We start from the raw sequence: 14,474 nt of genomic DNA, 5'->3' as shown, positions 1-14,474 counted from the left end.
ATATGTGGTGAATGCATGAGTTATTGAGTTACTGTAGAAAAATCAGAGGTTTTGGATCTCGGGAACCCTGTCAAAAAAATCAGACATCAAATCGGGTTTTTAAAGCTTTAAAATCGTGGTTAAAATCAAGAAGGTAACTTTCTGTGATGATATTTCTCTCATCTTATATCCGATTTTAGATATGTAAAGTGCTCTGGATTCACATTGAATTTATCTGGCTTCTGTGAAATTTTCGGATTTTTTTATCACTGTTTAGTATTTTTCCCCTTTTAGAGAATCTGTTTTTAAATTTAAAGCTCGTTAGGGTTTACAAAAACCCTAATCAGACTTGTGTTAGTCATAAATCCCAAACCACAGATCCGATTCTAGATCTGTAAAAAGTGAGTATTGTTATTTTTATGTCTACTATTCACCACTAAAATTTCAGAGATTTTTGTTTAGGATTGCTATTTATGTCTGTATTTTCAATCTGGAATAGCGTTTTTAATCCCTGTTAAGAGTGATATATTTTAGCCCAGATTGCCGGAAGGTTTTCTCCCTAACCGTAGATGATTTTTCCGATCTGTAAATTGGTAAATCTCTGTTTTTCTTTATAGTTAGTCTCTGTAAAATTTCATAAGTTTCCATGGAGATTTGACCCCTGGTTCAGGTCTTCGACTGAGACTGGTTGGTGAATTAGGTCAAAAGTAGCATATTTTAGGGTTTAATGCAATTTTCGGATTAATTTAATGTCAAAAAATTATTTTTATAATTCCAATTCGACATTAAGGTTATAACAAGTGCAGGTACCAATTTTTATAGATTTTAGAATCCATTTGATGGCTGAATCAAGCAAATTGCAAAACCGGGTTCCTGAAAGATCCAAAAACACTGCTAAAAATAACAAAATTTGTGATATTGTTGGATTTTCGTGCATAAGCATATATTTTTAGGGTTTAATCATGTTCATAATTATATTAGGATGCTTTAGGTGTAATTTTGTGCTCATTTGATTTCATTTAGTGCATAAAACCTAAGTTTTTACCAAAATCTATTTCTAAAAACCCTGATTTCAAGGCCATAGTCTTGCTATCGGGGGCAATTTGGTCATTTGACCTAAATTTCGAAATCCTTAACCCTAATTTCATATTTTTAATCATGTCATAGCATATGTGGTTTGAGTTTATTCCATTCAAATTTCAAAACTTGCATTTTATCAAAATATCTTTCTAAAAACCCTAATTTCAAGGCCATAGTCTTGTTATTAGGGGTATTTTGGTCATTTGGACCCCAATTTCGAAATTTCATATCTTATCTTCCTTATTTATTCCATTTTATTTCATATTTTATCAATTTTGATTTAAGGGAATCATGGAAAAGGCTTATATCTAGCAAAATCCAACAATTTCCTGATATTGCTGGATAAATCTAGAAAAGCCAACATATTTTCATTAACCAAGTTTTCTAGTTTTGCAGGTACATTGAAGACTTTATTTTTCATGTATTTAAATTTCAATAGTGATGTAATTTGTAATTAAACTTTGGAATAAGAATTTATATTTCCTGCTTAGCTTAGGTTGCATTGCATATAGTTTATTTTTTTTATAATTTTAATGTGTGATGGATGATGATTCATGCATATTTTTACAAATTCACCATGGTCTACACGAATGGCACATGCACTAGCTTTTATGAAGTTTATAAACTTGGTGGAATTTGTATTTATGGCCATAGTCAGAATACGAATGATACTCAGATTTATAATCTTCACATTAGCCACATTCAGCCTACACTCTTAGGCTAACTTCAAAATGCACTGCATTTCTCAAAAATACAAAAAGTATTTCTCAATTCCTCAAATCCATATTCATTCATTTCATGCATTTGTCAACTCCAATTCAAAATCCAAGTCAAGGAAATTGAATTCCTCAAAATCTCCTAAGTCTTATAGCAAAATCGATTTTCCCAAAAGCATTGAATTTCAAAGAATATTTCAAGTATTTCCCAAGTTCCAAATTCAAATTTTCTAAGTTAGAATTTCAATTTCCAAGTTTGAATTCAGAGAAACCAAGTCTCTCAGAATCGATTTTCACCAAATGTCAAGGATTCCTCAAAATCGATTTTATTTTTCTCAGAAGTACATTTCAAATCCCAATTCACGATTTTCCATGTGATACCTATTCTAAATATTTCAATCATTCAAAGCAAACATCATGTTTTCAAAATGGGCATTTTCTGAAAATTCATAGCACATGCCTGATTCTATGTGCATTTAGAAATTAGAATATGATTTAGACAAGTTGAATAGAGTAGAGCATAAGATTGATCCTTGGTTCAATTACCCCTGTTAAAGGTGGCAGGAATGGTTGAACCTCGTACCGACAGGCGAGTCCCATTCTACAGAATTTTCCCGCATTTTTAAACGGAGGCGAGTTATTTTCAAAATCTTTTCAAAGGTCAGTTTGACTCGCAAAAAGTTAAAAATTTTGCGATGATAACAATGTACTATGTCCCACTTTTTTTTATCATTATTGTTCAAGGTCTAAAAGTGACCTGCATGAACCATCTCAGACAACATTTCTTGATTATCTCTCTCTTCACTTTTTCATTTTGAAAAGCAAAGGAAACTTTGTATCAAAATGAATTGGACAGATTGAACGAAGGTTATCAAGTTCTGTAATATAACCATCTTCTACCAATCTTTTATAACAACAGGACTAGCAGACCTTAACCCAATTATACATGGATGAACAACTAGAATCAGTATATTATAGGAAACCACCTAATCATAAGGAGTTTATAGTTGTCAGACATAGGCTTGATTGTGTCAATGATGTGTAGTGGCATGTCTGGTGTTATGTCATGTCAATGCAGGATATGCATGCTAAGTCAAGTGTGTGAAAAATTAAAAGATTACAAAGAATATAATATTGTGTATGTGTGCCTATGTGTCTTTGCATGCCTGCTTATGTGCATTGAGTTGTTTACAAGTAGGTTGGAAGAATAGGGAGAACATAAGTTTGTGGAAACAAATACATGCTTTTATGAGTAGAAATACCTCTGCGTAGGCAGCTGGCTTAGCAAATCAATCAGGAACTCCACAAACCCCTCGCATTACAGGACACAAGCATCATCAACTTCATTGGCATCAACTGACTGCATCAGTGTAGTAACTACTTGCTTTTGTAATAAAACCTTAGAATCTAGTATCTGAAAATAATGGTCTACCATCAGCAATCTCTTTCATGCACATTACAAGTGACAAACAAGGCAAATGAAACAGGAAACTTGAACTGTCACAAATTAGTATCAACTTGATTTGTAACAGTCTAGCATATGAAAAAACAAGGTTGAAAGTTGGTACACATTTTATGGGCATAGCAAGTTATGGACATAAAACAAAGAAAAAGAAAAAACAAATTGAATAAAACATGAAGTAACAAACCTTATGCAAACAATGTTACACAATACCTCCAGAAATTCATTAATCAATCTTCTCAAGAATCTCACTTCAAGCACAACTGATGGATCATAAGCACTCCCTTCTCTCTTTGCCTTTTTGGCTTCTTTTCTAGTCATCTTTTTCCATTATTCAACTAGGTGAGGATGGAGGCAGAGTTCCACCTTGACACAAAGGAAAACAAAATTCATTTCTTTATTAAAATTGCAAACAACAAAATGTCAAAGAGATTGAAGAAACATAGAGGCCTGTCAAATTCATATGTAAAACAGTTTTTTTTATCAAAGAGGAAAGCAATTAAAGAAACAGAGAGGCCTCTCAAAAACTAGTTATTTGATTTCTTAATAATTTAAAAAATTGAGCACTCAAACCTTACTAATTGGGTTCATCTTTATAGTGTCTACAACCATCCCTCTAAATACTTTTGGTAGCATCAAATCCATACTTCATGAACATCTGGTGCACAATCACCATCAGTCAATTGTGCACCCTATACCCCTATCTAATAAGCAATGTGCTCCATCACCCATCACACAGATTGTGGCCAACTTTATGAAAGGAAAAAAGTTCAACATAAACAACCACAACTCATACACTCACAGTCGTAGCTACTTCCTGGATTTGCTTAATAGTAAAACCATCAAAGAAGTCATCATCAGTAATTGCCTTAATGACTGCAAGTGCAACAATATCATCAGCGCTCACTGGTGGTGCTAACTAGCTTCTGAAGGAGAAGACTATCAGCTTCATCACCCATTTCCCCATCAGAAGCATCATCTTCATCATCTTCCTTTGTCTTAAACCCATCCATATCATCATCACCTTCTTCTTTTGAAGCTAAAAGTAAGTAATTACAACCAAGAACAGAGACAATGACTTCAATAACCACAGTGTGTCACAATGAGATAACTCTAATATAAATCAGCCATCAAAACATGATACATCACCTGCAACTTGATCCTTGTAAGCAACAAGCATATCAAGGGTTGATCTGAACACACGCCCTAGGGATTCATTTGGTAAATGACCCGGTGGAAGGGCAACAAGTGATGTTAATCCCAAGCAACAAACCTTCTTATCATGTTCCCTGTTATCAATCAAAGACTTTGAAATGAACCCGTATATTTTTCAACAAAAATACTAGGGTAATCTTAACAGAAAATTCTAACTGACCTCTTAAAATTAACAGGTGCACCACTTTTTTTAACTTGTTGCAGCATCTGGAACCAGAGATTGAAAACCTCTATTGCAATACCAAGTTTATGTAATATGTTGAGTGTTAAAGTTGCATTATAGTAAAGGGCATTCGCTATCTGCAAATTCAAGTAGAGGTAGCTTCATCAGTAAAACATCTTATTCCATAAAAGACCTCACACAAGACAGAAAATTTTTTATTCGGTTAGTTGACATATCATATGTTTTTCAGTCCCCTACATTCTCTTTTTAAATATTGTTTTTTATCAGCCTTCTGTTGCAGAATCTGGGTCTTGACTACACTAACAAAGATGTTAGAAAGGTAAATTCAAAGCATAATAGTTCACAGTACAAGTTTGAAAAAGAAGTGTTGATCAACTGATTGTGTTGCAATGGTTTGAGAAACAGGTATTGAAAGCAATTTGTCAAGAAGTCCTAAAGGGTTATAAAATAGTGTTCAGTCGAGTGTTTCCAGCAAAATGTCCAGCGGACACTCACCCCCTTTGAAGAATGGCAGAGTATCTTGGTGCAACATGTTCTACTGAGATTGATTCATCTGTAACACACATAATCACAGTAGATCTAGGAATTGAAAAGTCTCGTTGGGCAGTGCAGCAAAAAAAGTTTGTGGTTGATTCCGGGTGGCTTGAAGAATCAAACTACATGTGGCAACACCGACCTAAAGAGTGGTTTCCTGTCACAAGTAAGAACAATAAGAGCAAAGCAGAAGCTTCCTGTAATAATTTCCCAAGTGAAAATCAATAGGTAGGATCTTCTGGATCAACTGAACCCTGGTTTGCAATTGAGTGTTTTGAGCACATTCTGCAGATGATTGTCACCCCCTTTGGATGGTTGCAAAGCATCTCAGTTCAACATGTTTCCCATAAATTGATTCAGTGACACAGTGCAACAACATAATTTATGGTAATCCTGTGCAGTTTGAAGCATCAAACTACTTATGGCAGTGCCAACCTGAATATTGATTGTTTAATCACGAGCAAGAACATTAAGAGCAAAACAAAAACTTCCTTCAGTCATTACCCAAGTGCAAATCAATAATTTGAGGTCTTTCTAATCAGCTAAACTTCTGTAATCGGTGATGACCGGCGTTCGGACGAAAGGGGAAACGTAGGAGAAAGAAATGAAGGGGAAAAAAGAAGGGAATGGAAAGGATAGCAGAGGGGAGAAGGCGGCTGATCCTCGACGTACCTAAGGAGGACAGTGGCCTCGCTGGGTCTTCGACGACAGCGTGAGTCGATGACATAGGTGGAGTGAGGAAAGAGGGAGGAGGAGAAGGTGGTGCAGTAGACAGGGCTTGTGGCAGCGGCACGGGGTCGGTCGGCGATGGCATTGCTCCTGAGAGAGAGAGCGAGGAAGGGAGAATTTTGTGCCCTAGATTTGCAGTTATATAAAAAAGTAGTGATATATTAGCGACAAAAAAAAACTTTCACAAAATTCATTGCTAATTAGCGATGAACTTTGCGACGAAAAAAAATTGTCGCTCATCCATCGAGAAGTTGCGATGAAGTTTGAGACAGAAAATTTGTCAATAATTAGCAATGGATTTTGCGACAGAATTTTTTTGTCGCTAATTTCGCAACTAATTTCAATTTTAGGGACGACTAGTTTTCTCTAGCTAATCCATCACAAATTTGTGATGGATTATTTCCATCATAAATTTTTGTCGTTAATTAACGTTTTTCTTATAGTGCAGGATGTCGATGGGTCTATAAAACAAAATATAAGAGTGATGGTACTATAGAGCGCTTTAAGGCTCGCTTAGTGGCTAAGGGATTTACTCAAACCTATGGTGTTAATTATGAAGAAACGTTTGCTCCAGTGGCAAAAATGAGTAGTCTTCGAATTCTTTTCTCTGTGGCTTGCAATTATAATTGAAAAATGTCTCAGCTTAATGTTAAAATGCTTTTCTTCAAGGAGATCTAGAAGAAGAAGTTTATATGCAGTTACCTCCTGGACACCCCCAAGAGGGAAATCCAGAACTTGCTTGCAAATTAAAGAAGGCTATCTATGGGTTAAAACAATCTCCGCGAGCTTGGTATCTTAAACTCAGTCTTGCTCTTGAGAAAAAAGGTTTCAAAAGGTGCATTTCTGATAATTCTCTCTTTGTTCTTAAAAATCATCATAATCTTACTGTTGTATTGGTATATGTTGATAATATTATAATAACAGGAAATGATGATGATGAAATTATCAGTACCAAGAAGTACCTTCATAAAGCCTTTGATATTAAGGACTTAGGAAAATTAAGGTACTTTCTTGGAATAGAAGTTGCCTACTCTAAAAAGGCATTTTTCTATCTCAAAGAAAATATGTCTTGGACCTTCTCAAAGAAACAGGTAAAACTGGATCTAAGCCTGTGGATACCCCCATTGAGACTAATGCTAAGTTTGATATTGATAAAGAAAGTCTTTCAAAAGGAGATGAACAATTTCAGAGGCTAGTAGGAAAACTTATATTCTTAATATGGCAAGACCAGATCTTGCCTACGCTGTCAGCGTTATTAGTCAATATATGCATGACCTAAAGCCATGCCATGTCAACGCTATTGACTGTATTCTCAGATACATCAAAAGTAGTCCTGGACAGGGTATTCTCTATACTAGAAATAACCATCATAAAATTGAAGGCTACTCTAACGCAGACTGGGCGGGGTCGTCAGACAGAAAGTCTACCACAGGATATTGTATTTTTGTTGGAGGAAATATTACTTGTTGAAAAAGCAAAAAACAAAACACGGTTTCAAGATCCAGCGCTGAGTCTAAATATCGTGCAATGGCCTCTAGTACTTGTGAACTGATACGGACCAAGTCTTTTCTCACTGAATTGAGAGTTAGCGTTGAAATGCCAATAAATATGTATTGTGATAACAAGTCAGCTATTCATATTGCTGCCAATCCAGTTTTTTATGAAAGAACGAAGCACATCGAGATTGACTGACAGTACATCAAAGAAAAAATTCAAAAAAGAGAAATATGTACTCCTTTCACCAAGAGTCAAGATCAACTTGTTGATGCTCTCACTAAGGGATTAAGTCGTGCACAATTTAAAAATCATCTTGAGCAAGTGGGGTTGTTTTGATATACATTCCCCACCTGAGGGAGAGTGTTAAGATTGTCTTTCCGTTTTGTGCACCCTGAGTCTTTTTTTCTTGTCTTTGGAAAGGTTTGCTTTCCCTTTCTTTATGTTTATCGCCTCTCATGGCTGGACTATATTAAGCCCTTTGTATTGCTGGTTTAATATACATAAAAAAGATCACTGGATGTAGGCCATACTGGTTCAACCAGGTAAAGTCTTCTTCGTTTCTTTGTTATGTTTCTTTATTCTTCAAAAAGCTTTAGTCCATGTTGACATAGTATCTGTTTCTGTATATATGTTATGTTGAGTTAACTATTAACAAATACAAGCATATTAAACCAAGGCCAAGCAAACTTCATGAAATCCAAGGGCTATGAAATGAACCATGCTATAGAAAATTCTTACGATGTTGGATCCTCCCAAGTATCAAAGCTCCATGAAAGTAACCCACACATCCCAAAGTACTGTGGGATGGCTTTGTCACTCTCTAAAAGATGTTGGTGTTTTCTTTTAGAGGTGCATGGTGTGGTCCAAAAGAGAGGCTGTTGCCTCCTACAAGAAAAACACTCACGGATAAAAAAGATAAAAATGAGGCACCACCAATTTACTTTTACCATTGCTGTCAGGCGTGCAGATGCCTCGATATTTCTTTTTACTGAGCCTGGTTGCTGTCTTTTATGGACTGGCCTTAAATATTTGTAGTAGATCGTGTACTTGTTCAAGGGGTTGTGCATAGGTTGGATTCAGATTATCCATGTCCAACAGTCTGGAACCTTGCATATATGTACCCAGATCCAGATCTTAACAAAAATTGCCTGTCAAATTGATTGGGCCAGGTCAGATCCAGATATGCTATAGAAATATCAAAACAACTACTAATTTTTTGAACTTATAACCTGAAGAAACCACACCCCGCAAGAAGACCTGGTCGCGCTGGCTCAGCCTGATATATCTATGGTCATCGTGCCGGCAGCATAAAACTCCGAGGCTAGGACCCCTGCCCCCGGGGCCTATGCTACGCATTGGCTTGCGCAGAGGGGTGATGCTCATGAGAATTGAACGTTGACTGCCCGTCTAGCAGACAAAGGCCCCACCCCACTACTTGGGGCAAAACAACTACTATTTGGATCCGACTTTTTGGACCCTATCTTTCCTAATCCAATAAAATTATATTGCCAAGTGAAGGATACCTCGGTGCATGCTTTTCAGGTGAGCATTTAAACCCATTTGCACCTCAAATCAGAAATACTGAAGGGTCAGATCTGACTGAGGACTACATCCAAATCTGAGTCCTCCCTCACTTCCTTGAAAGCACATGTGATTGTATAGCAGAGGCTCAACCTATAGCCAAGTCACTAATACATGAACCGGTTCCAGGTCTGAGCATGTTCATTTTGGATCCTACCCAACCTAACCAGATGAACACATGGGGCTCTGTCTAGTCCAACTGCTTAAGCGATCAAATATATACTGCCAGCCCAGCTCAATTACGCTTACGGGACTAATAGGCAGGCCGTGGGCCGAGCATTTGCCAACGGACCAGCCTATCAATTGACAGGCCAGGCTTTGACCGGGCCAGGCCTGGTCCATTAGCAGGCTGGGCTGGCCCGTTGCCCACCCTTACACATACACACATCAACCCAAGTCCTTTTTGGGATTTTCTTGACAAGGAAAAATGTCGTAATAAATGGATTTTTATTTTTTTCTTAAGAAAACATCTTAAAAATGTCATTGCATTTATAAGAAATATATATTAACATTAATAAAATCATGTTAAGAAATGGGATTTCATTGAAAAATAGGTGGATCTATTTGCGCCACTGCAGTCTACACACGCACCATAGTGCATATTTATTGCTAAAACTGAACTTGGTTCTGCCCGGTGGGTCAGAATAACTTTGTTGGATTGAATATGATAGGATCCAGGCCCACTAGGACCTGACCCAGTTTGTCTTGGCCCATATCGGATCCGGGTGTGGACCCACAAAAATCTGACCAATTTACTCTCTCTCTCATTTGGCACGTGTCCTGCTTAAGAGGCATAATTATTTTCTGAGAGGAATAAAACAAAACAAAAAAAACATAAGGGATCCGTCATTGGTCCCAGCTGAAGAAAACTGATGGTTTGGCCACAGACGCAGCACACTGGGCCAGCTCAAGAGGACTTCAAAAGACAGACCTTATGTTGGCAACATCCAACCAAAGCATGAAGCATAATCAATACCAACTCCAAGCAAAACCCTAAAAGTCTGAAAAGAGAGTTAAATTAACACCAACCAACCATTGTCCTAGTCTCCCTTCCCTCCCAAGTCTCTCAAAGAAGGCCATCCATTACCTTTTGTTCTTTGCAGAGTGTGGGAAAAGTATGTGGTGAGAAAAGCAATTGACTTTTCTGTTTTCCAAAGGTTGACACACTTTCACCATCACAAGAGAATCCCACCATACCCTTAGCTTGGCTTATCCTCAATAACAATTAATGGGTTATGATGGGTTACCCAAGAGTCAAATGGCTACACACTCTGCCTCAGAGTAATAAGAGTGGTCTCCCTGTCCCCTTGCAGTCATGATGGAGCTTGTGGTCCTTTTCCCCCCACTCCCCTTTAACCCTTAACTTTTCCCCTCACAATTCAGGAATACCAATGCAAGAGAGGCTGCTGCTTTTACCCCCCCACACCTTATATATATATATATATATATATATATATATATATATATATGACAGTGATTCAAGGCATGCATGCCTTGGGCCCACTGGTGATTTTGTGATACCTCTTGGGCCCATGTCCCCCTGGGTGGAGGGTGGGCCCACCTGTCAAACCTATTCGATGGTGTGGCTGGGATGGGCCCCTACACTCATGGAGAAAGGCATGGCTATTGAGATATGCACCTTTGCTTGCATCTCACACCTCCACAACTGCATGTTTCTTTGACTCCTTTTCAACTTTTGTCTTGTAAAACAAAAATTTGGGGGTATGAGATCTTTCCTTGGTTTCCACTGGGCAGAGGTACCAGAATTAATCGTTTAATGGGACAGTAGCTGGATGAACCAAGCCATAAAAGGCCTTAAAATCCTTAGGACTATCTTTTGTCTAATTAAAACATTACAAATTTACTGACATTTCAGGATCATTTAAGGCCATGAAGAAATGATTTGATAGCTCCGATGAAGATGAGAAGTCTCTGTGAAACGATTGAAGGTAGAAACATCAGTTTTTTTTATCATGCCTTTAATACCAACAAATAGATCAAGAAGTGTAGGGTAACGAAGGAAGAACAAGGGTAGGTACTTCAAGAAATGACAACAGCGTACCCCAGTCAGGCAAGACGATACAATTGCACGTACTCGAACAACCGACTCTACGTCCTAATGATCTCTCTTTTATATATAGTGATTGGTAGCTGCGAAATACATACGTACTAAATCCGTGTTCCAACGTGCTGATCGTCCATCACCCGCGTTGATGGACGGCCAGCACAAAACAAAAAATCACATTTTTGACGAGTTGTTCCGCCAAAGGGGCATTAGCTGCGAAAAAATTGTCGCCGCTAATGCTCTGGGCAGAAAAATGAGCATTAGCAGGGACAAAAATAGCTGCTAATGCTCCTTTGGGGGAAAACTCATCATTTTGATGCTGTTTTTTTTGCGCGTGACTGATCATCAACGTGTGTGATGGACGGCCAGTGCGATTGACCACCGATTTATTACCTAAGCATTTTGCTTGGCATGATGAATTTGCTAGGATTCAACCATTGGATTGTGTATTTTTGATGAAAATGTGATTTTTGAATGCTTGAATATTTATGAAGAATATGAGTTATTGATTTTAAAGCCTTAAAAAAATCTCATTTATGCATCAAAATAGGATGGTTCAGGAGTGTTCTTATGAAACTAAGCATGTAGATCACAATTGTAAGGTGAGATTCAAGAGAAAAGAATAAAAATTTTATAAAGATTACGGTTCACACATTAGTTCTCATATTTCCAGTTCTCATATTCTAATGACTATATATATATATACTTCATTAATTGCACTATGATCCTGGATATAATTTATTATTTCTCCTGTATCACACAGTTACATGATTGCAAATAACATAGAGAATGAGAGAGAGAGAGAGGATAATAACTTGGAATTTAAAAAAAAAAAACCACAAAGGAAAATCCCTTGTAAAAAGGAGAGAAAAGAGGATGGTGTTCCTCTGAAGAGTGCTCAGTTCGATGCATCATAAAACTTTTTAACACATCAAGATCATCAATATTGCTTGCCTGGCAATAATATCTCATGCCACGATGCAAGCGTTAAAAGAGGTCAAGTTTAGACCCATTTAAATTCAACAGATTTTTACAGAAGAAAGTGTCTAAGCTCCTCCTCCCTGAAGACACACATCTTCCTACTTTGAGAATTTATGTATGAGCCAACCATATATACCAAGAAGGGGCAGACACCATAACAAAGTATTGTCCACTCCTTGGAATCTTGTTATTTCTAAGCAGTTCTTCCTCATTACATATGCACGCCTGATTCATATTTTCCATGTAAAAGGCATGCGGCATGTGTGGAGGCACCTTTATTTATACTCAATGTACAAGGCATGCAGGATGTCCCCTCATATGAAAGAGATAAGCCTTATAAATAAACTGTTTATAAATCTTGTTATTTCTAAACAGTTCTTCCTCATTACATATGCACGTCTGATTCATATTTTCCATGTCGGCATGTGTGGAGGCACCTTTATTTATAGTCACTGTACAAGGCACGCAGGATGTCCCTTCATATGCAAGAGATAAGCCTTATAAATAAACTATTAATACATTTTTTAGCTTGTATAGGATAAGGACTCTTTATGAGTTATTCCCTGAGGCGGAGTCTTTATAATGAGGCTCTTTAGGAGGATATTGAATGGTAGGTGCCTCTTTGGGGGCTTCACCTTCACAAGAGTTCATATTCTGTGGACTCATTTTCTCTTGATCATATTGTAGGCCACTGGAACTGAGACTCTTCTCAACACCTGAATCATGTTGGACATAACTTGATCTTGGACTTCTTGATCCATATCCATATCTTTAACACTCCCATCATGTCTTTGGAAAGGGATCTCAAAATCATGAAAATGGGAATTGGAGTCTCCTGTTTGAAATACTCCGATCACTACATGGGGTTTACGGAAATACCCATTTATTGGGTCTTTTAACTTTAAGCATTTTAGCATCCCACCAAGTTCGGTAGCAGTGTTATATAGGATTTGGGTAGAAAAACTACTCCTCTCTCTCTCTCTCTCTCTCTCTCTCTCTCTCTCTCTCTCTCTCTCTCTCTCTCTCTCTCTTGTGCGCATGAGCATGTATGATTAATTTTAAAATTGGTAAACAAGAAAGATTTGAAGCAGGTTATATGCCCCCCCCTCTAAGACGCATTGTTTGCTACAGTGTGTGTTTGGGGTCTGAATGAGCGCCACGTATATAAGTTCGTGGGGCTCGTATCCTCGTGTGTGTCGGCATCACTTAGCATCGGAGTCTGATGCAGTTGCAAAGACTTAAGTACCCTTTCCCGCCATTCCTGCCAAGAAACAATGATTTGAGAAAAGGATAAAAATGTCCTCCATCTAGAAAAGTGAAATGACGGTTCGAGATCCTCCATCTACAAAAGTAAAAATGCTAGTTCTAGAATGATGTTAACTCTTCAAAGTCCAAGCATTTTATTTTCGCCCTAAGCAGTAAACTTTTACACCATCTACTGTAACAAGAGTGCCCTTTGACGTTGCACCCTTTGCAGTCGTCTGCTGCCCCCGGACCCTTTGTTGCCATCATCTGCTTCCACCAAAGCACCCTTTGCCATCGTCTGTTGTCGTCGGAGCACCCTTTGTCATTGTCTGATGCCGCTGAAGCACCCTTTGATGTCGTCTACTGTCATTGAAACATCATTTGTCGTCGTCTACGCAGTGGAGCATCGTTGCCACCATCGGCTGCGTCTACCTTCTGGTTCTGGGTGTTTCTCCTCCACTGTCAGATTACCAAAACTCGTATCATTTCGGTGAGTTTCATGTAAGGTTTCATTATGCAAACAAATTGATTTGTAAATTTGAATGTTAAATCTTACAACTGGTTTTACTATTCATGCTAAATAACACCTATTTTCATACCGAAACAAATCGATTTATACCTATCCACCTTCTGGGCGTTGAAAAATAGTTACCTTGTTACAACGATATGTACTTATGAAGGTTGCGATTTCAACAATGATTTATATGTTTGAAGTAATAACGGTTTAATAAAATTACCATGATTTGTACTTAAGTTTGATAAATCGTACATCAATGCTTATGCATGAAGCCCAAACATTACAACGATATGTACTTATGAAGGTTGTGATTGCTACAACGATTTATAAGTTTGAAACAACAACGATTTATACATTTAATGCAGTAGCGATGCGTATTTATGAAGTTACCTCAATTTATACTTAAGTTTGCTAAATCTTACAACGATGTTTACTTATGAAGCCAAATATTGTGACGATTTATAATGTTGGTGATTGTTTAACGAATTGAATAATTTGTAATATTATATACTTGGGGAGGCAGTTGTAACATATAATGATGTAGTTAAATGTATGTGTTGTGCAGGTTAGCAATGTCTAAGGCTTGTCAGACAAGAAATCCCCTGCCGTTCGATTTCATGAGACTTAATGAAATGATCCGTCATTCTCATCTATATGAGCGTTATGAAGGGTACCAAACTATAATGAAG

General features: G+C 37.5%; 1 pseudogene across 1 annotated transcript; it reads right to left on the bottom strand.

The window, feature by feature from the left end:
* Positions 1 to 4,133: 4,133 nt before the first annotated feature.
* Positions 4,134 to 5,977, bottom strand: LOC149822134 (importin beta-like SAD2 pseudogene; annotated as a pseudogene). The gene is made up of 4 exons (XR_016425780.1): positions 5,843 to 5,977; positions 4,613 to 4,752; positions 4,387 to 4,526; positions 4,134 to 4,276 (listed from the first exon to the last, which is right to left on the bottom strand). The product of XR_016425780.1 is annotated as an importin beta-like SAD2 pseudogene (transcript).
* Positions 5,978 to 14,474: the final 8,497 nt, after the last annotated feature.

The sequence above is a fragment of the Nuphar pumila genome, chromosome 11 (assembly GCF_984573655.1).
Source record: "Nuphar pumila chromosome 11, dmNupPumi1.hap1.1, whole genome shotgun sequence".
Classification (NCBI taxonomy): domain Eukaryota; kingdom Viridiplantae; phylum Streptophyta; class Magnoliopsida; order Nymphaeales; family Nymphaeaceae; genus Nuphar; species Nuphar pumila.
This window is presented reverse-complemented; position numbering and strand designations above follow the sequence as displayed.